Source organism: Delphinapterus leucas, chromosome 21 (genome assembly GCF_059928025.1).
Source record: "Delphinapterus leucas isolate spDelLeu-1000000601 "Yukka" chromosome 21, BTC_Dleu_Yukka2, whole genome shotgun sequence".
Taxonomy (NCBI): Eukaryota; Metazoa; Chordata; class Mammalia; order Artiodactyla; family Monodontidae; genus Delphinapterus; species Delphinapterus leucas.
In genome coordinates, this window is record NC_143149.1 from 33,006,002 (window position 1) to 33,028,049 (window position 22,048).

The 22,048-nt window shown below is 42.7% G+C and overlaps 1 protein-coding gene across 6 annotated transcripts in view; it reads right to left on the reverse strand.

Annotated features, from left to right (window-relative positions):
• SLC20A2 (solute carrier family 20 member 2) overlaps positions 1-22,048 on the reverse strand; it is a 108,376-nt gene that overhangs the window by 71,299 nt on the left and 15,029 nt on the right. Inside the window, exon 1 of one of the 6 annotated variants that reach the window (XM_089903803.1) lies at positions 4,035-21,308. The exons of 3 other annotated variants lie outside the window; for them this stretch is intronic. The gene's annotated coding sequence lies outside the window, so the exon portion shown is untranslated. Of the gene's footprint in view, positions 1-4,034; positions 21,309-22,048 lie in introns of those variants that run through there. 2 more of the 6 variants (XM_089903804.1, XM_022571333.3) reach the window with 2 other exon arrangements.

Here is a 22,048-nt window from a genome sequence, read left to right on the forward strand (position 1 = left end):
AGAAGTCACACGGGGAGCAGTCTATTTAATGACACTGTGATAGAGCAAAAGCAGGAGATAAAACACAATATGACTTCTATCACAATATCTCATCTGTTCCTCATCTGAAATGGGCACTGTCTTAACTACTGAGTTCAGAAAAGTAATTGCAAAATTCTCCTGGGTAATTATTAGTCTTCTCTCAGTGACAGAGGAAATCCAGAGCAAAGTTAGGGCTAGAGGGGGCTTTGACAGGTCATTTAACTCCTGACTTCAGACAGAATATTGAAAACACTGCAGACAAATATAAACCCATTTTTAGATGACTTCAGGAAAATCGTTTACATTTTCCAGTACCCAAGTTCCCCATTTTGTAATACTCGTCTTTGTACCTCATCTAGTGGTCCTCCAACTTCATCCCAATCACTTGGGGGGCTAGCTAAAACCAGATTGCTGGGTCCCACCTGCACAGTTTCTGAATCAACAGGTCTTGGGTGGGGCCTGAGAATGTGCATTTCTCACAAGCTCCCAGGTGGTACTGATGCTGAGGGTACTAGGACCACACATTGAGGACCACGGTTCTAACTTAACCCTTACTGGACCGAACCCTTACATCCTCAACAGAACTGGATACTAGTTGGCCATAGTCCCCTGGTCCAGAGGCACACAGATACTGGAATAACAATCCAAGAGTCCCCTGGTCATTTTTTTCCCTTCAGCCTAAATAATAGACGTTCCCTAACATCTTATTATAGGCATCATTTTCCAACCCTTTAATCATTTTTGAGGTTTTCTGTTGGGATCTCTCCAAGTCCCTTTTAGTTGTGGAGCCGTGAACTAGACCCGGAACCTTAGTCAGAGGTGGGATGAGGTTGAGTATAAAGGGAAAATGACTCACAGATTCATACCACATCCTCCTTTTATTAATCTCCAATACCCGAGCTTGCCTTGTTAGCTCCCCCTGATTCCTGCCCTTCTGACACCGTTACAGGCTGCAGTAATGCTGAGTTGACCTTCGAAACGCCTTTCTTCAGAGAAGCTCAAAGCACTTCTCTAACTAACACAACTGTTGACTTGACATCCCCAACCAGACTGGGGATGAAGTAACTTGTTCAATCGTGTATCAGTTTAAGAGGGAGAGAAAATCTGGAACCCAAATTCAGGTTTCCATCCAGACGTCACTCTGTGGAGAAAGATGCCCCTTACTTTTATTGCTTTTATGCGGTATCAAGTTTCCTCCTTTATAGACTAATAAACAGTCCCTTTCCAGGTGCAGGTGAAACTCCTGATCTCCTTCCCTGCGTGGGGAATTGTCCCAGAGACCTGCGGTTGTGGATCAGGCCCTGGGGGCCATCCCCCTCTTACCTCCATCACTTCCCCAGCTGCTGGAAGAGACAGGGAAGCAGGGCCCCGTGGCACTGCCGGCTGCCCGAATCCTACAAGGCGGAAGCCCAGATGGACTGAAAGCAGCCCCCGGGTGACCCCCAACCCTCCCCATTTGTCTTCCTTTCCCTCCTTCTATTCCTTGCTCTGCAGGTTTACTCAGTGTGCAAGTCGCAGCCCAGGCTCTGTCCCGCCTAATTTGAGCATGTGGGCTCTTTGAGAGTAGGAACTATGCTTTCTTTGTGCATTGTATGGCTCTGGGGGTGCTTAATACATGCTAAATAGTAACAGCCGTCCCAGCATTTCCAGAAGCAATCGGCATTCCTGCCGAGGGCCAGATCCTATTACCATACACTTGTGCCCAAGACAGGCAGCGCTGAAGACACCCCTCTGCTCACTGCTCCTTTCATCTGGAACTCAATGTATCAAATCCTATTCCTGCAAGAGTTCTTTCTGAAAGAACATTCTAAAAGTGTGATCACTGAGCACATGCATTAGGCTCCCAACCAAAAGGCAACCTGTTAGATAATGTAAGTCTAGCCACACAGTTACCTATTAAAAACCGCATGTGGATGAAGGGGAGCCAGAGAAAACGTTCCTCTCCACTTCCCTGAAAACCCCTCAAAGCTTCAGAGCAGAAGACTCTTCTCTAGGAATGAGGTCACAGTAAAAGAAATCTACTGCGATCAGGAGTTACTCTGTCAGAGCCTCTGGGGCTGTAACTATTTTAAGGGGGAAAGGACTAGGACAGAAGGGCGGGCTGCCAGGGAGAGCAGCTTAAACAGGGCTGGAGGTCACACCTGCACAAAGTTAAGTGCAGGAGGCTCAGGTGTGCCCGGCACACGGCTGAAACCACGGGTCCCGGGCTCCTTCCACAGGCCACAAAGCTGCCCATGTTTCTCAGCATCTGGACCCCCTGTTGGTGACTCTAGGTTGAGCTCACTGTGATTGGTCACGGCCAAGGTCACAAGTAGTCAACAGAGCCTCTTCTCAGGAGGGCACCGAGACCACTGTCCCTTTACCAGCCCCCCCAGGGTGAGCCGCAGGAGGAGAATCGAGGCTCCAGCAAACAGGAGAAATTCCCACCCTGACACTGACATCACCTCCTGGCCTAGATCACTCTCTCAAAGCGCATAAATCACAAAAGCAAACACTTGGAGAGTGTCTACGAGCATTTTAGTAACTCCTCCTAAAAGAACATACGCTTCCTTGTAGTAAAACACCTTGGGAAACTTCTTTCTGTTAAATTAAAAACATGGATAAATCTTAAACAGCTTTTCTTTTTTGCAGGACTAAACTACAGTTGAGTGGATGAATAATAGCTTGAAAAGGATCTAATACCCAACCACGGTATACCTCTAGAAACACTCCACTGAGACTCTGATGGTGCCTTATTAACAGTCAACAGTAAGAACAGTTACTCTCTTTGGATAAAAGTATATACTCTGAAGAATCTCCTGGAACAAAGTCGCTTTAACTGCTGACGATGACATTACAGACTTCTCTGTTATAATTACAATGAATCCGGATGGCAAATTTCTCTTCTACTCAATAAAAAGACTTAAGTTTTTTTTAAAAAAAAGTTTATTTCTAAAAATAGCCCAAGAACTCAGTTCTATTTTCCCGTCTTACATTCTTTTCCTACTAAATGTACCACTGAAACATTTCCTTTCATTGTTGGCACCTTGGGTTGTTCGGATTTAAAATCAGACAATACATACTAACAAAGAAGTCTTTAAATGCAGCTTTCCAAATGGAAAATGGCATCTGAGGGCAAGCCTTCCTCCGGGCCCACAGATGATGGAGCCCTAACGCCTGGGAGCAGCTACTACCCCGTTAGAACCGTTTCATTAAAATCAACATTCCCAGGGGGGAGATAATTTACGTATTAATTGATAAAGAAATTCCTGCCAGGTTCTGTGTCATAAGCAAGTTGTTTGGCATGAAGTCAGAGTCTTCTGAATTAAAACACACTTTGAACTAAGCAAGGTGATTCAGACTTAATTGAAAATATTCTACATTAAAATCTTTAGTTTTCTTCAGTCCAAATTTAAGCTGGCGACTTGTTACATTAAAAGCAGTTAAGATTAGGGAATTCTTCCAGAAGATAATTTCAATTACTTTCCAAAAGCTTCCTCCTAAATTCATTTTATTTTTTAAGGGCTTCTCTTTAGGAGTATATGGATTTAAGCACCAAATCGTCCTTTAACAAAAACTGTCCATCTACACGTTTTACAAAATTACATTTGACACTCCCATTATTTCTGCACATAAACTTGTAGCTCACAGTAAGTGTAACAGGAATCCACTTTCAACATTTTTTTTTCCCTCTAAGAGTTAGGTAACCATTGAAAATAAAGCTCAATGACACACCATTCCATTAATCAAATATTTGAACAGATAAAGTATATAACAATCCACAGATTGCTTTTGCAAAGATAAAAATAGTAAGAATCACATACTTTCTCTTGGGAAAATCGAGTAAGGCAGGTTTCTTGCATTAGGATACATTTAAGGAAAGCCCTTTCGCCACCATTCTTAGAAGCCTCTAAAGTGCCCACCCCAGAGTTCCCAGTTTTCCCAAGAGATAAAAAATTACTATGATAGCAACATTAGGAAGATTTAAGGAGAAAAGAACAAAGAGAAATCTGAAAGATTCACCCAGTACTCACAAGTACTTTCAAAGAAAATCGGGGCTGCAATTCTTCAAAGACTGCTCTCTGGGGATCACCGACACAACCTGAGTCTAAAATAGACGCCTCTCACATGGGGCGGAGAAGTCACATTTCAGCTTGCTAACTTCTACTTGGGTAAACAGTTTTACAACTCATAGAACAAACCCTGGCTAAAATTAACTGCACCGGCGCAGCGGGCAGGAACTCGCTGATCTGCATCATGTGTGCGGGGATTTATTCACTGGGACAACATCGGTGTCCTCTTAATGGGAGATCTGGCCAAGGGGCGTGCCCTGGGGAACAATACGGAGCATCATGATTATGCTAATTATTGAATTCAGTCCCATGGTGCTATCTCCTTTTACGCTGTTTTCCTGTTTTCGCAAGTACTGACAGAGGGAGAGAGAGTAAGCTCTTTTTCACAGCAGGCGTTCACTTGATTTTTAAGCACTTTCAAATCAGACAAAACTTTGGCAACAAGGTGGCAGTGCTGTATGCTCTTCACAAGGAAAAACCAAGTAAAGGGATATTCTGTCGGATTATTTACACAGCATGATTAGACGTGGTACTACGTGAAATTAAACAGGCATCAAAGACACATACCAGTAAGTCTACCAACAAAGAGCGGTAAGTCAAAGCTCTTTTTCTGATATATAATGAACGAATTTCATTTGCCTTCTGGCTTTGTCTTCTGCATCTCCCAAGGAGCCGCTGTGAGGATACAGGTTCACTAATAAATTACAACTGAGAACAAATATCTCAAATATTTGCAAAAGGCATCGTCCTTAGCAAGAAGCATGTTGAAGTGTACTTAACTGCCTGGCTGTCTGGAACTGGTAAATTGTCCTTTATAGGTGACAGGCCACCTATAAATCATGTTGAAGCTCACGTTGACAGTTAAAGACCCCAAGTACATAGCTGATATTCAAAAGAAAACTGGAAGTAACACGGAACTTTCTTTGAAAAATACAAGTTGCCTTAATAGGTACAACTTGGATCAAAGACACAGAACTGCTTATCTACTCAAGATGGTTCAGACTAGTCTGTGTAGATATTTAAGTTCTTATGACATATTTTGCTCTTACTGGACACTTTATGAGAACTATCCAGGCACACCACCAACATCAATCAAATCTCCAAACATCTCTGGGAGATGTCATTTTCCCATTTTGTTTTTTAAACAGATGGGTAAACAGGGAAATTCAATGCCTTGTCCAACGCTTCTCACTGAATCAACACGGGATTATTCCACCTCTGCTCCTAACCTCTCTATGACATGTCTTCCATGTTAACTATTCAGCTATAATCCTACAAATCTTTTCAGAGCTGTCTGCTTTCCCAATTTTAAAATGTCATATGTCAGTTTAGATTTCAAGAGATTTATTCTGCTCAGCTCCCAGATCCCAGGTCTGAGCTCTGAGGCTCACACCCCAACTCCCTGGTACAGGCAGGTGACATGGACCCATAAGACCTGGCTGTGTCCTTATGAAGCACTTGGCCACCTGTGGCACGCCACCCAAAGTGGCGAACGGGTTGGTTTTCACTGGCATGAGCTGGCAGCCACCGGCACAATCCCCCTCCCGGTTGTTTACAAAAACTGCTGGCTGCCAGTCTGGGCTTCCACCCCCAGGCCCAGCCTTAGGCGGCTACAGCCAGCACGTGCTCACCCCCGTGAGATGGTAGCTGCCCTGCACTCACCATCCCAACCCGTCACTGGAGTGGGCCCCCCAACTCTGCGCCAAAAGGAAAGAACTTATCGAAGATGGCTGACCTCTGATTAACATGATCGCTTCTCAGTGATCCACAGCGAACTTACTCTGGAATTCTTAATGCCAAAGGAGGACATCAAGACGCTATTTTTGACACAATTATCCTTATCCTATTATGTCATAGTTCAGTCAAAGAGTTTCTAAGCCAAAACATTATTTCTAGCCTAAACTGAAAAAAAGAAAAAAGCCAATACACCGTAAATACTTATGCATAGGATCTGGCATCGGAGAGGGTCAGGATGATGGGCCCACATCCCTTACACTGAAGGCAGGAGACGCCGAGCAGCTTTCCAGCTCTTCACGTGTCAAATATGCTGAGTATGACTCCACTGTTGCTTTCAACAGAGGCCACACCTGCTCCAAAATGCAAGAACTAAAACATTCCAAAGAAAATAGTGTATCCTCCAATGTACGAGTCACCCTGCTGTTTCCTCTTCATGAGTGAAAAGAATGTGAGAGTCATCTGGACTCTTGTTCCAGGCATACCTGTGACAGTAGAGAAAAATCTCTGTGCCTCATTTCAAAGCAAGGTAAAGCCTCCCGTTCGCTGTCATGAACTGTGGGTGGTGGGCATGAGGCAGAGGCAGAGCTATGCGCATGGGGGCCGGCGCCTAGGGGCTCTTCAGTCCGACAGACCCATGAAATCCAGACAAAGACAACTGTTCTGACAAACTCACGTTACTGGACTGGCCTGGATCACGACCCTCCGGGGCAGCTACCTCTAGAATTTAAAATTTTCTAGTCCCATTAAAAAAGTAAAAATAAACAGGTGAAATTAATTTTAATAACATTTTTACTTAACTCAATACATCCAAGATGCCGTCATTTCAACATGTAATGAATATAAATATCGCCAGTGAGAGGGTGGGAGACATGGAAAGCCGAGGAACTCAGACAAACAGGAAGAATATGACTCAGAAAAGAGAAAGGACTTACAAGGAGGACAAACAGACCAAAAGGAGGAGAGATGAAAAGAAGAAAAGCGTTTCTCCCTGGGTATGGAATCGAGTTATAGAATCATGTAACAAATACTGTTCCCGGAATACTGGAATGTTGCCGTTCCGGGACGTGCTGCTGAGGATACAGAAAGGAAAGACAAGGTCTCTATGTCAAGGAGCTCACGGCTGAGTGAGAGGGACAGACCCCCCCAGCCCCAACCTGGCAAATACACGGTTCTGGTAAATAGGGCAATGCAGTTATGTGCTGTGGGCCATGGGAGCACAAGGGAGGGGGGCAGCTTCATTTTTAAATGAAGGTTATTTCTAATGAAATTTTTTTATTGAAGTATAGTTGACTTTGAATTTTGTGTTAGTTTCAAGTGTACCGCAAAGTGATTCAGTTATATACATATAGATATTTCTTTTTCAGATTCTTTTCCCATACAGGTTTTTACAAAATATTGAGTAGAGTTCCCTGTGCTCTACAGTAGGTCCTTGTTGTTTATCTACTTTATATATTGTAGTGTGTGCATGTTACTCCCAAATTCCTAATTTATCCCCCCCCAACTTAAATTTTAAATATATGTCCTAGAATATTTCAGGATTCTGAATTTTATTTTGGAATCTAGAACAGTCATAGATAGATTATTCCAAAATATTTAAAAATGACATCTGGAACCAGCAGTAAAGTTTCCCCTCTGAGTTATTTATCATCTTCATTACACCTGGTTATTTGGCCTAACTAGTGAAGGTACAGGGCAGGAAAAAGGTAGGAAGGGGAAAAAATTCACATCTCACCACGGTCCCCAGGTTTTCAGAGGATGGCATAAAGTACTCAAAAACTTTGTGCTGAAAAAAACATCCCCAGCCCACTGGGGAGAAAGTCTTCTTTGGACCATAGCTGGGGAGTCAGTAAGACCTGCTTCAAAAGGCAGCCCCACCCACCAGCTGTATGACCCCAGGCAGCTCAGCGGGCCGTGAGTCTGCTTCCTCGCCACCCATAAAACAGGGGCAATGGTGCGGCAGCAAGGGGCAGCGTGAGGACTCCGGGCCGGCCAGGCACCCGGTCAGGCACAGCCACGCACGCGCTCTCAATAAACCACTGCGCCTTTAGGGTCGCACCCTTTCCGTGTTCAGTGCAGTCCTCGCTGAAGACCGGTTTGGGCTGTTACTGAGTGAGGATGAAAGCCTCCCGACTTTCATTCTTCAAAGCTTCAAAACAGAAAAAGTTGAAAGGGGCTTCAAACAATTGTTAAGTATTTCAGGGAAGCCAGGGTCTGCCAACTGTCTCTGAAAACCCTGCGGCCTGGACAGCCTGCTCAGTTCTCCTCCATTAGAGCACCTCAGGCTGCAAGCTTAAGGCTGGATCAGAGTTTAGGGACACTGACCAACAGGACGCACAGATTTCATATCCGGCAGGTGGTGCAGTAATAGCCCCCTATCTGTTCCTGCTTCCCTGTACCCATACCCTGGGGGAGCCCCTGCCCACACTGACCTGGGCTTGGCCTGCAGACATCACCCAAAGACTTAAGGGCGGGCCCAGGGGAGCCTGCCGCCTCCTGCTGCACTTCGGAGCCCTGAGACCACCACCTGGAGACTCCCGGCTATAGCCTTCTGAGGATGAGGCCACGTGGACACAGGCTTGCCCCCTGCCACTGAAGCCCCACCCCGGGCAGCCCGACGATGGCCCGACGGGCCAGGAGGCCATCCCAAGCCTTGCGGCCCCAGCCAAGCCACCAGCTAACTACAAAGACCAGCCGGGCTAGCTCCAACCAGAAGAGCCACCAGGGTGACCTCCCGAACTGCGAGACAGAAGGTTTCCTTTTCCCAGCTGCTAGAATTAGGTGGCTTGTTATACAGCAAAAGCTCACAAATATACAATCTTCAAAAGGTCTGTAACAGTCCATCCCTTTACTTCCAAACGAAATCCTTTAAGACTAATCTACGTCTATCTTACTCTTAAAAATTCACAATTGTAGCTTAAAAAAAATCCACAATTCTGATTGCTACATTTACTTTGTCATCTCCAGATTATCACGTTAATCAAACTAAAATGAAATAGTGATATGGTCTGATGATAAAATTGCTAAAATGTCAGTGCTCTATTTATTTCATCTTATAATTGGAAACAAATATAAGTGGCCTTCGATGCTACAACTCTCCATGCTAAAGTAATGACTTCTCCATCCTGGCCTTCAGAGTGATTACATGGGCAGAGTCACAGCCTTTCAGTCTGTCTTAATACTTCAGAAATGGATTAAGAGTACCATTTACACACACATGAGCAGAGAAATCTGACTCAAAGAATAAACCACTTTTTCTCCAGCATTTTTTGCAAGCTAAAAATATATATACACATAGTAGCAAGTTCAAGACAGTTCTTTTTAAAGCCTTTGATAAACAGCTAATTCTGCATAATCTATAACATAATTATATCAGGACTATGAAAATAAAGGCAGCATTATTACTGCTGTTGTTTGAATACTTATTTTAACAGAGTTAATTTTTTAAGTATCTTAGAAAATTTAAAAATTCTAAATTTTAAAATTAAAAAATTTTTAAATTTAAAATTTAAAAATTCTAAAATTTCTAAATTTTCTGGGGAAAATTTATCCTCACCATACATTCCTAATAGTCACATCCATTTAACAAACACTTGTTAAACAACTGCTTCCTGCCACTAAGAAACTCCCAAGCATTTGCAAGATTTGAACAAACGGCAGGCTGCCCAAGACTATAGCAGAAAATGGTGTTAATGACAGTTCTACCTTCAAGAGGCTCATAATCTGATAGGAGACATGACAGTATATATATAAACCTTTCTACCGTATAAGAGGGTAATCAGTAAGTATCCCAAAGGGTGAAAATCCTTTCCAATAGGGATCTAAGAAAGGAAGAAGAGGCTTCTAGTTGGGTTAGTCAAGAAAGGCATCTTGGAGAAAGTGGCATGTGAACTGAGCCTCTGCCTGCTGATAAGCTTTCAACAGTAAAAGGAGTGGAAAGAACATTATACAGAACCAACAACATGAGCAAAGACATGAGAAAAAGGGAGGCTGTGATGCATGTCTGTAGAATGTATGTCTGGGAAATGGATTTCAGCTCTATCAATTAATAGCTGTTTAGATCACTAATAAAGTTCCTTAATTTCTCCAAGTTTATGCTGTAAAGTGTCCAATGATTGTGTGGAGTCCAGAGCAAGACTGCCCGGGTTTCTTCTAGTTTCAACACTTAATAGTTGTTGACCCTGGGCAATTACTCTCTCTGTGTCTCAGTTTCATCATCTTTAAAATGGGCATAACAATATACAAATTTCATAGGGTGATTATGAAGATTAAATGAGTTTATATTTGTAAAGCATGCAGAACAGTGCCTGGTGCTTAATATATAAATATTTTATTAAATAAACAAACTCATGTTTATGCATACATAGCAAGATAGATAGATAGTTAGATAGCTAGACCAGTAGACAGATGTGTATCAATACAGAAATACAGATATAGCTATATCACCAAGGACAGAACGTGTATGTAGTAGGTGCTAGATATACTTAATTTTTTCCTTCGTCTGAAGTTCACAGAGCACTGTACTAGAACACGAGGGTCAGCCATGTTTTCCCGTGCCTCAACATGAGCCTCCACTCAGAAGATCAGAGACTGTCCCTCCCCTTCTCTCTTGGGGCAACCGTTGTGCACGTGAGATGCTAGGTTTAAACTGCTAGACAGACACAGCACGGCTGCCAGATTCAAACAAAGCTGTAGTAATGTCTCATGTAATAAATGAACCTTCATTGGAAAAATAAGCATAGGCTCATTAAGTACAATCGAAACCTCTATAATTTATTAGTATTCAAGCTAATCTAAAACAAGAAACCTTAAATGTACTGTAATTTGAGATTTCAGGCGGAAAAAAGTAGACAAAGCCACATGATTCAAAAGGTAGGTTAATGAAATCTTACTAATTCTAGTCTAATTTGGCTTCAAGTAGTTATATATCCAAACTGAAAACACTTTTAAATGCAGTTGTATTACTTGAACCTATTAACAAATATTAAACTGAGTTCCCTCTGTTTTTAAGATGAAAATACAGATTATACTAAAAAAAAATACTGCTAAAAGTACTTGAAAATATTCTGTCGTGTTGAAATAAGCAAAAATGTCCTGCAATCTTACACTATTTGTTTCAAAACCTCTTTTTCATAGATAATGCAGCAGTGAAAATTTCACCCACCACAGATCAAACTGTATTGTCAATTCCGCACTGGTGAACAGAATGTGAATTAACAAGTTATGCTGAACTGCTAATCGTAAATGCCCACTTCTCAGTTGACTCCATCCAATTATAGGAAAACTATTAAGAATCAGACAACAAGCTATTAACCTCCAAAACCTTCTGGCACATTAGCATTCAGTATTCATTTCTGTTATTTCAGCCACGCTGTCTCACAAGCAATTAAGCCAACTTCAACAGCTCCTACAATCTCTTTTCAGGGTAAGGACTAAAAGAGGGCTGTAGGTGAGCTCTTTAATAGAGCCGTGCTGCTGGGTTCATTCGAATCCCAACTTCACTACCTACTAGCTTAGCAACCATAGGCAAGTTAACAGACTTGTAAAAATGAGTCAATGGACATACAACACTCAGAACAGTACCTGGCATGGATTTTTTAAAAAAATGTTTATTTTACCTATGTAAAATAATGATGAAGGGGAATTCCTGTTTGAACCACCTGTACATAGTAGAGAATCTACTTTGGGGCTCTGGGTTTTTACAGGAAACTTGCAGGGTAAATCTGAAAGGACCCTCATAATAGCAGCCCAAGGCTGCCAGTTTTACTAATAATAATTTCAAGTAAGTTCTCATGGCTCCTGTGTTCCATTCTCAAGTCGCCGAGCATTCGTAAGATGCCTAAGTGTGTGGGAAAACACGACACTTGGTACCAGTTTACCAAAACAGTTGGGAAATCAAGGATTTGCTTTCTAACTTTTAACAGGTTTTTTGTAAATGGATGTGGTCTGTTCTCAACCAGACACACTGAGAAGTGGTCACTTCGGGGGTAAGCAGTTCAAAATCAACCTCAAATTAGAAGAGCTGAAATATTCATAAGAGATTCTAACTTCACTTGGCTACAAGAATCCGGTAGGTGGCTGGTTTCAATGGGGGGACAGAGCCTAGTCTCTTGAGATAAATGTACATGATTCTATCTCTTAAGTACTGTATATTTCATTTTAAAAAGTGCTCCAATGAGGGCTCATTTTTCAGAATATCAGCATTAAACAAAAAAACAGAAGGATTAACAACTCATCTCTTAAAACTGTAATAGCCCAGAAATTATAATAATCCAAGAGGCCATTCTCAGAAACGCAGAGACCAGCTCCTTTACACAGACCCTGGTTCACAAAAAGAAGCGTGGACAAACGGTACCGGGGTATTGGGGTTGATTGTAGACTGTGAAACAGGAAACAATTATCCATTTTAGACCTTAGTGCTCACATTGTAAGACTCGGTTTCTTCTTTTTCTTGACATTCTCTTCCTGTCTCTCTAATTGTCAGGAAAGGGTGCATTTCCCAGTTCTTTGAGTCAGATCTGTTTTTAAAAAAATGTTCCTAAAAAATAACTAAAAATTATTCTTTCTAGTTTCACTAATTAAGATCCTTTCATGTCAACTACACTGAAAGGAGTTCTTGATAAATCCAGATTTCTTTAAGGCTTAACGTGGGGAATACAGCCAATATTTTATAATAACTATAAATGAAGCATAACCTTTAAAAATTGTGAATCACCACATTGTAGACCTGTAACTTATAAAACACTGTACAACTATACTTCAATTTTAAAAAGTAAAAAAAAAACCCTCTTTTTAAATAAGATGATGGACATGTAAAAGAGTAGCATATTAATAAATTCCAACTAACACTTTGATTTTGAATAAGAAAATTCTTGTTATTATTCAACTCTAAGATATGATATTGGATTATAGGATAATAAACAGCCAGTTAGACAAAGGGTATTCTAGTTGTTCATACACAGCCTATCAGAAAAACATGCAAATCATGATGTCAGACTAGCACTTACTGTTCTTTGTGTAAAAGTGTTAAGTAAGCCATATCTTCTCCTAAGAGTGTAGAGGTAGGCCAGTGTACAGGAAAAATAATTAAGATAAAACCCCAAACAATATCCAAAAGAATCTCTCTGAGATCATTCACTAAAGTAATCTCTTTCAAAATTTAATCCTGGGCACTGAAGAAAAGGAGGAATCAATCACATTTAAGTTACGATTCTTTAGAATGTGTTGGACAATTCTGAGACACACTGAGAAAAAAAGTATTAACAACAGCCAAGAGAAGACGGCAGCTAAAACTTAAGGGTCAGAGATGAGATCAAAATTAGAAACATATAATGTCTGGAGAACCGTCCATATAAGGGTATCTTTAAATCAGTAACTAAGTTAGGATAGTCCACTGGGCAAAATAAACAGCTGCCATCATCAGAGTGGCTGATCCTTCATCTCTCATTCAGAAACCTCGGTACCGTCTCAGGAGCCAAACATGACATGACTGTACGCTCAACAATGTTTGGAGCTATTGTCAAAGCTGGTCTCGACTTTCCTAGTCCCAGGTGAGAAACTCATATACTTCGATCTTTCCTTTTTATAAAAGTACAAAAAAGCAACAGTAGAGGATGAACTTCTGCTGAGCCTTCCTCACCACATCTGGTGCAGCATATTTACTTATACTCTCCAACCCCATGGACTTTCTGATTCCCCAGAGTAGGCTGCTTTCCCCTCTCATTTACTTATTCATCAGACTTTCAGGGAACTTGTTAAGCTGGTGCCAAGCACGAGAAAGGTGAAATAAATAATGATCTTACCTTCTAGGAGTTCAGTGTGGTATGGAAGGCAGACACAAATAATTGTAATACAGTGTAAGGCCTATAATAGAAGTCTGCACAAAAGGAAGGTTGCAACTGTCTTTGGGACTTGGGGAGGGTCTGCGACGGAAATGACCAGGCAGAGAAAGAGCGAAAGGCATTTGAGGCAGAGCGATCAGTCCAGGCAAAAGCTCGGAGCATGTTCTGAGAATAGCAAAAACTATGTGCTCAGAGTGTGAGCGACAGGATGTGAATGGGGGAAGAGGCAGAAGATAGGCTGAAAAAGCCGACTGCTGAGGTCCCCATGTGCCATGCTGACTCGGTGGTCCACTGTCTTGTACCGCTGAGGCTCTCAACTCTGGCTACACATTAAAATCTCCCGGGAAGCTTTAAAACAAAATATTGATGTCTGGTATTTGTTAGTATCAATTAATTGGTCCAGGATGGGGATTGGGCATTGGTGTTTTTTAACAGTCTTCCCATGTGACTCTGTTATGTGGCTGGGGTGAGAACAGCCACTATAGGCAACAGGGAGTCAACACAACTGTGTGCACAGGATGGGGGTGTAAGAACACTAAAAAAAATAAATAAATAACTGGGCAGCAGTGTGAAGAGTAGATCAGAGGCACAGAGACCAGGGGAGGAATGTCAATGGACAGGTTACCGAATACAGTCGAGAGGTAAGAGTCTAAGCCAGTAGTCAGTAGTAACCTTCCCTGGGTCACTGACCTGTGTGAAAGTCAATGATAAAGGTTAGATGCCTCCTCCTCAAGAAAAATGCACCTATGTCAAAATTTCAGGGGATTATGAACCTCTTTGAGCAGTGGACTCAAGTGAAGAAACCCTGACCTAAAAGCAGTGAATAGAAAGAGGAGAGAGAGACTTCTGAGGTAGAGTCAATAGCACGGATGACTCCCAGGTGAGGGGAAGGAAGAGGGATTCAGGCTGTCACCACCACTTCTAGCTTTAGAATTGTTAGTGATAAACATGTATTTGTGCACTTACTTAAGTGTCAGGAATGACACTAAGCACTTAACATGTACTCCTCTCAGGGAATCTTCCCAATTCTAGAAGACAGATTGCAATCAGGTTGATCACTGAAGAAACTGAGATTTAGAGACATTAAGGCGCTTGTCCAAGGTCATGCGGCATTAAGTGGTGGAGCAGGAATTCAATCCTCCAGAGCCTGCGGTGCCCCCGGCACCTCTGGAGGGTGGAGAGGAGACAGGACAGAGCAAAAGTAGATTTAGGATGAGAGGAGGAAGGGGGAGGGGAGGGAACACACAAATTAGTTTTAGACATGCTGTGTTCCAGACAGTATAAGACATATCAGTGGCGCTATCTGCTACGTCAGGAAAAAAACAGAAAGGAGCTCCAGAGGGGACAGCAGAACATAGCAGCAGAATGTTTAGGGAGTCCTCTCCACAAGCTGGGCACCGTGCTAAGTGCTTCTCTCGGGGTGTAAGTGCTATCGTTACCTTCCCTCTACAAGGAAACAGACTTGGGAGATCAGGTCCCAAAGCCAGCAAGTGATGGAGCCCATCTCCTTAAGCCCTAACCTAAACCTCTCTGGCACCATAAAAAGGAATGGAACCCATGGTCAGAAGTGGCAGCAGCCCCCAAGCTGTTCTAAGACCACTAGTGTGAGATACAGGGTTTTTCTTTTTTTTTTTAAAGCTTTATAATTTAAAAAAAAAAGTTGACAGTATTTATCCATTTCCACAACCTAAAGGATTTTTATATTGTTTCAGTTATTGAGGGGCGATAAGAGATATCTGTGTCTCACCCAAGTGAAATATCAGAGCTACATCTACACAGGGCAGTATGCAGACTTGGATGCAGGCCTGTGCAGACAACAAGCAAGACACAAATTCCAGGCAGTGTTATCATCTGAGTCAGGATTCAGAACAATTAGTCTAATGAAGATAGTGTCCTATGTTTCCGGAGGCCACAATGAAGCCAGGAAGTGGTGAAATTTCCTTTTTTACTTTCTTTTTGCAGCATGAAAAGAATGTGGCTTTTCTCCTCTCTAAAGAAACAAAAATAAAGTCTTAAACCACGCACTACAGGCCTAGACTAGTTACTTCAGGTTTAACAGTGGAATAACTTATGCGCCGCAAGTTTCAGATAAAAACCTGTTATATTTCAACATTTCAGCACCTTTCAAACACCTGTACTGGCAATCATGTAGCCTTTGAGTTAAAACCATCGCCTCTATAAAAGTACTTTAAAAAAGCCTACAATATTATCCTAGAATTTTCTCCTGTTTTGGAATTTAAGCACCTGAGAGAAGAAATATGACAATCCAATTAAAAGGGTTTTGAAGTCCTATGGTACAACCTTTCACTTAGAGCAGGAATTCCTTCTACAGCCCCTGTCCTGGTCCCCCCATCATAGGCTTGAAGTCATTACTCTCCAGGGCACCCACCCCATCACTGGAGAACTCTCACCAGAGCTCAGAGCAGGTCACAATCCTTTGCCTTGTGATGTCCGCTCCTTCAGGGATTTACTGAGCACTTGTGCATCCACACGCACAAGCTCTCCACACCACCTTCCGGTCCTGCCAGTCCCTAATGCACGTCGCTCTTCAACACCCTCTCCTTCTGCTCCAACGACCCAACTCCTCCTCCGGTGGTTCCTCCCGCGACTTCTTTTCTCAGCCCACCACCGGTCTCCCTCCCCTGCTAATGTCTCACCTAAGCATGGGTCACAGGAGTAAACACATTCACCAGGTGTGGTCTAACATCTATTTTCAGCAGCCGCATCACAGAGAGGCTCACAGAAGCCTGTGGCCAAATAAACTCATAGCTCGTTTCTGTCTCAGATGCATGTGGGGCAGTCCTCAACTCCTGCAGATGGTTCCTCCTGAGGCTACTTCATCTTGCTGGTTTTAGAACATTACCACAACCTATTCAGATTATTCTGAATCCAGTCTGCTATGTGTGGTATTAGTCATCTCTCCTAGGTTGATGTCAGCCTTCCTTGAGGCAACAGCCCTGTTGAAAATCTGATGAAAGCCATAAAATGTACACAGTTTTGCAATCAATATCAAATGATTCTTGGACCCCCATGAAGCCCATCCATTGGCCTGTTTAAGGTGAAACCTTAGGAATTCTAGGACCTATGAAAAACACCTACGGTCACTAGAATTCATTCAGATCCATTTCTAAAATAATTGATTCTCCTATCTAATGCCCAACTTAATACCCAGAAGAAGCCAATCAACTGGAATTCAACTGACCTTAACTCACTAATTCTATCAGAGAAGATATCCAGAAACTGAGAAATCTGCCCAAAACCAAACCACAGGTTTTAAGAATACTTTAGACACAAAAGCACAAGCACCTAAAGTTATACATACAAAGATACGTGTAGCATCACTGTTTGTAGTGACAAAAAAAAAGTGTGTAGGGAGAAACATCCTGAATATCCATCTGCAGGGAAATGGTTGAATAAATTATGGTGTGTTGAAAATTTTAATTCATTTTTTGGAAACAAGAGTTAGAGCTGATCTATTGACTTGGAGAGATACCCATGATATATTAAGGAGGAAAAGCAAGGTTCAGAATAATATATTGAGTATGATCCTACTTAAAAAGCAAAAAAACCCGACAAACCCTACATCCCTAGACATACTTTTCTGAATACAGGAAAAGGTGTGGAAGAATTCACATCTGTGAACATGGGTGGGGGATGAATTCTTTTTTTCTTTGTTCATCCTTGTATACTTTCACTTGTTACAAGCTAATGCTGCTTTTGCAAAGTAATAAATTCTAAAAAGAAAAGAAACTAAATAAAGCTGACAATAGGATCTATAAATAGACTCAGCTCTCTCATCCCAACATTCCAGGCAGGTTTTCTTTTTCTTTGGCTGCACCCCACGGCATGCAGGATTTTATTTCCCGGACCACGGATTGAACCCGTGCCCCGCACAATGGAAGCATGGAGTCTTAACCACTGGACGGCCAGTGAAGTCCCAGGCAGGTTTTCTAAATGCCTAATTTCTCCCAAAGGTTCCCACCCACAGTATACCTTGGACGAAATCTAACTTCCTTTTTGACTTTTCAGTGATTCTGAGTTTTTTACTGTTTGGGGTACTTGATTCCATGTCACAGGCACTCTTCTGTAATACAGAGTAAAGCTGTGTTTTGCAGATTAAATGTGTCCACAATTCACAAGTGTGATTATTTTCCCCCTTAGGAAAATACGCACCTCAGCAGAGCGGTAAATAAAAGGTATGCGGAATCCACATTAGTCCAATACGCAGGAGATGGACGCATGAAGCACAAACACTAGCAAATTCTAAGGTGAAGACATATGAGCAGAGACGCCATTCCTGTTGGTTCAGGGGTTCTCAACCTTGGCTAAACATCAGAATTACCTGGAAGCATTTTTTAAAAATACCAGTGCCTGGGCGCCCCTTCCGGAGATTCTAAGTTAACTGGCCTGGGTGTAGGTACTTGTTTCATTTTTAAAGCTAACTAGATAATTCAGACAGAGTTAAGAACCACTGCTTTTTACAGTTCATCCTCTTCCTTCCTTTCTCCCAATCTTTTACAAAGAGCTTTTTCTTTATCGGTTATTTTAAGGCTACATTTGGGAAAGCCAAAACCGATCAACCAGCTGACCCTGTCCACCGTCTATAATTCACATCGTCCTTATGTGGACTTTTGATGCCCAAATTAAATAAAGTTACGTAAATCCGTGGCTACCACAATTAAGGACCCTTCACATGTCAGAAGAGTATTTGTAGCTTCATCTGAATAATAACATCATTTATTATAAACTTTGGAGACAATGATTTTATGAAACATCTTAGGATGCCAAACATTATGTTGGAAAGCAAAAGTGCCAGCACTATTCTACCGATTATCTGAAATTTTGCCACATATTAGTCAATTAATGGACTTCCTGGTTTTTTGCGCTAATCTAAGTATTTTTAAAAATTCAGCTCTACCACATCGTAGAAAATTGATAAAAAGAAAAACCATTGCATGAACTATTTCCCCCATTCAAATTCAGTATCTGAGGGCTTCCCTGGTGGCGCAGTGGTTGAGAGTCCGCCTGCCGATGCAGGGGACACGGGTTTGTGCCCTGGTCCGGGAAGGTCCCACATGCTGCGGAGCGGCTGGGCCCATGAGTCATGGCCGCTGAGCCTGCGCGTCCGGAGCCTGTACTCCGCGACGGGAGAGGCCCGTGTACCGCAAAAAAAAAAAAAAAAAATTCAGTATCTGAGAACAATTATATGTCCAAGAAATTTTTTAATAAAGTATGAAAGGGGATTTATTAACAAAATGAAATATTTATTTAGTACATATTACATTACAGTACAAAACAGACAGAATTCTATACTTTGGACACATGCCACAATTTATACAGAAAGATAGTTTAAAACAAAGGACAATGTATATTATTTATATGATTTATAATGGCTGGTATTAACAAATAATTGCCTTTATATATATATATATCTACAAGTGTGGACGGCATTAGCATATATTTTCAAAGAAGCTTACAACGGTCCATCACATGAGTTCTGATCCAGGAATTGCACTCCTAAGCATTTATCCCAGTGAAATGAAAACTCAGGTCCACACTAAACACCTGTATACAAATGCTCACAACAGCTTTATCTGCAACAGCCCCAAACTGGAAACCACCCAAATGTCCTTCCAAAAGACAAAAGGTTAAACTGTGATACATTCATACCATGCCAGTGCTCAGCAATAAAAGGGAACAAACTATTGATACATGCAACAGCATGAAGGGATCTCCAGGGCATTATGCCGAGTTAAAAAAGCCAATCTCAAAAGGTCACAGGCTGCATGATTCCATTTATATAAGAGTCTCAAAATGACGAAATTATAAAGCTGGAGAACACGTTAGTGGTTACCAAGGGTTGGTGGGTAGAGGGAAGGTTATAAAGAGGTAGCAAGCAGAAGCCTTGAGTTGATGGGTCAGTTGTGTGTCCTGGTTGTGGTGGTGGCTACACAGATCTACACGCGATGGAACTGCGCGCACACACACACACACACACAAACACACACCACATATACGTACATACCCACACAGTCACACACACCCACACACCACATATACATACACACCCACAGTCACACACACACCCCACATATACATACACACCCACAGTCACACACACCACATATACACACACACCCACACAGTCACACACACACACCCCCCACATATACACACACCCCCACAGTCACACACCCACACATAGTCACACACACACCCCACAGTCACACACACACCCCACATATACATACACACACACAAACACACACCACATATACATACATACCCACAGTCACACATACCCACACACCACATATACAGACACACCCACAGTCACACACACACCCCACACACACCAGTCACACACACACAGTCACACACCCCACACACCACATATACACACACACCCACACAGTCACACACACACCCCACATATACACACACACCCACAGTCACACACCCACACAGTCACACATACACACACCACATATACACACACACCCACAGTCTCACACACACACCCCACATACACACCAGTCACACACACACACACCACATATACATACGCAGTCACACACATATACATACACACCCACACATAGTCACACACACACATATACATACACACCCAGTCACACCCACACCCCCCCCACATATACATACACACCCACACATAGTCACACACACACCACATACACACCCAGTCACACCCCCACACACACCCCACATATACATACACACCCACACAGTCACACACACACATATACACACACCCAGTCACACACACACACCTCACATATACACACACACCCAGTCACACACACACACCCCACATATACACACCCACCCACAGAGTCACACACACACACCCCACATACACACCCACCCAGTCACACACACACACACCCCACATACACACCAGTCACACACACACACCACATATACATACACACTCACACACACACACCACATATACATACACACCCACATAGTCACACACACACCACATATACATACACACCCAGTCACACACACCCACCCCACATATACACACCCACCCATAGTCACACACACACCCCACATACACATCACAGTCACACACACACCACCTATACATACACACTCACACACACACACCACATATACATACACACCCACATAGTCACACACAGACACACCACATATACATACACACCCACACATAGTCACACACACACACCACATATACATACACACCCACACAGTCACACACACCCAGTCACACACCCAGTCACACACACACACCCCACATACACACCAGTCACACACACACACACCCCCCCACACACCACATATACATACACACCCACATAGTCACACACACACACCCCACATATACATACACACCCATAGTCACACACCCCCACACACCCCACATATACACACACCCACACCCCACATATACACACAGTCACACACACCACATATACATACCTACCCACAGTCACACACACACACCCCACATACACACCCACACATAGTCACACACACACCACATATACATACACACCCACACAGTCACACACACACACCACATATACATACACACCCACAGTCACACACACACACCACATATACATACACACCCACATAGTCACACACACCCACACCCCACATATACACACCCACCCACAGTCACACCCACCCACCCACACACACACACACCACATATACATACACACCCACATAGTCACACACACACACCCCACATACACACCCACACATAGTCACACCCACACACCACATATACATACACACCCACACATACACACACACACCACATATACATACACACCCACACACCACATATACATACACACCCACACAGTCACACACACACACCACATATACATACACACCCACATAGTCACACACACACACCACATATACATACACACCCACACAGTCACACACACACACATATACATACACACCCACATAGTCACACACACACACCACATATACATACACACCCATAGTCACACACACACCCCACATATACATACACACCCACAGTCACACCCACACCCACACATAGTCACACACACACACCACATATACATACACACCCACACAGTCACACACACACACCACATATACATACACACCCACACAGTCACACACACACACCATATACATACATACCCACAAAGTCACACACACACCCCACATATACATACACACCCATAGTCACACACACACCCCACATATACATACACACCCACACATAGTCACACACACACACCACATATACACACACCCACACACAGTAACACACACACACACACACACACACAGTGCATGTAAAACTGGAGAAATCTGAATAAGCTCTGTGGATTGTACCGAGGTCTATTTTCCACT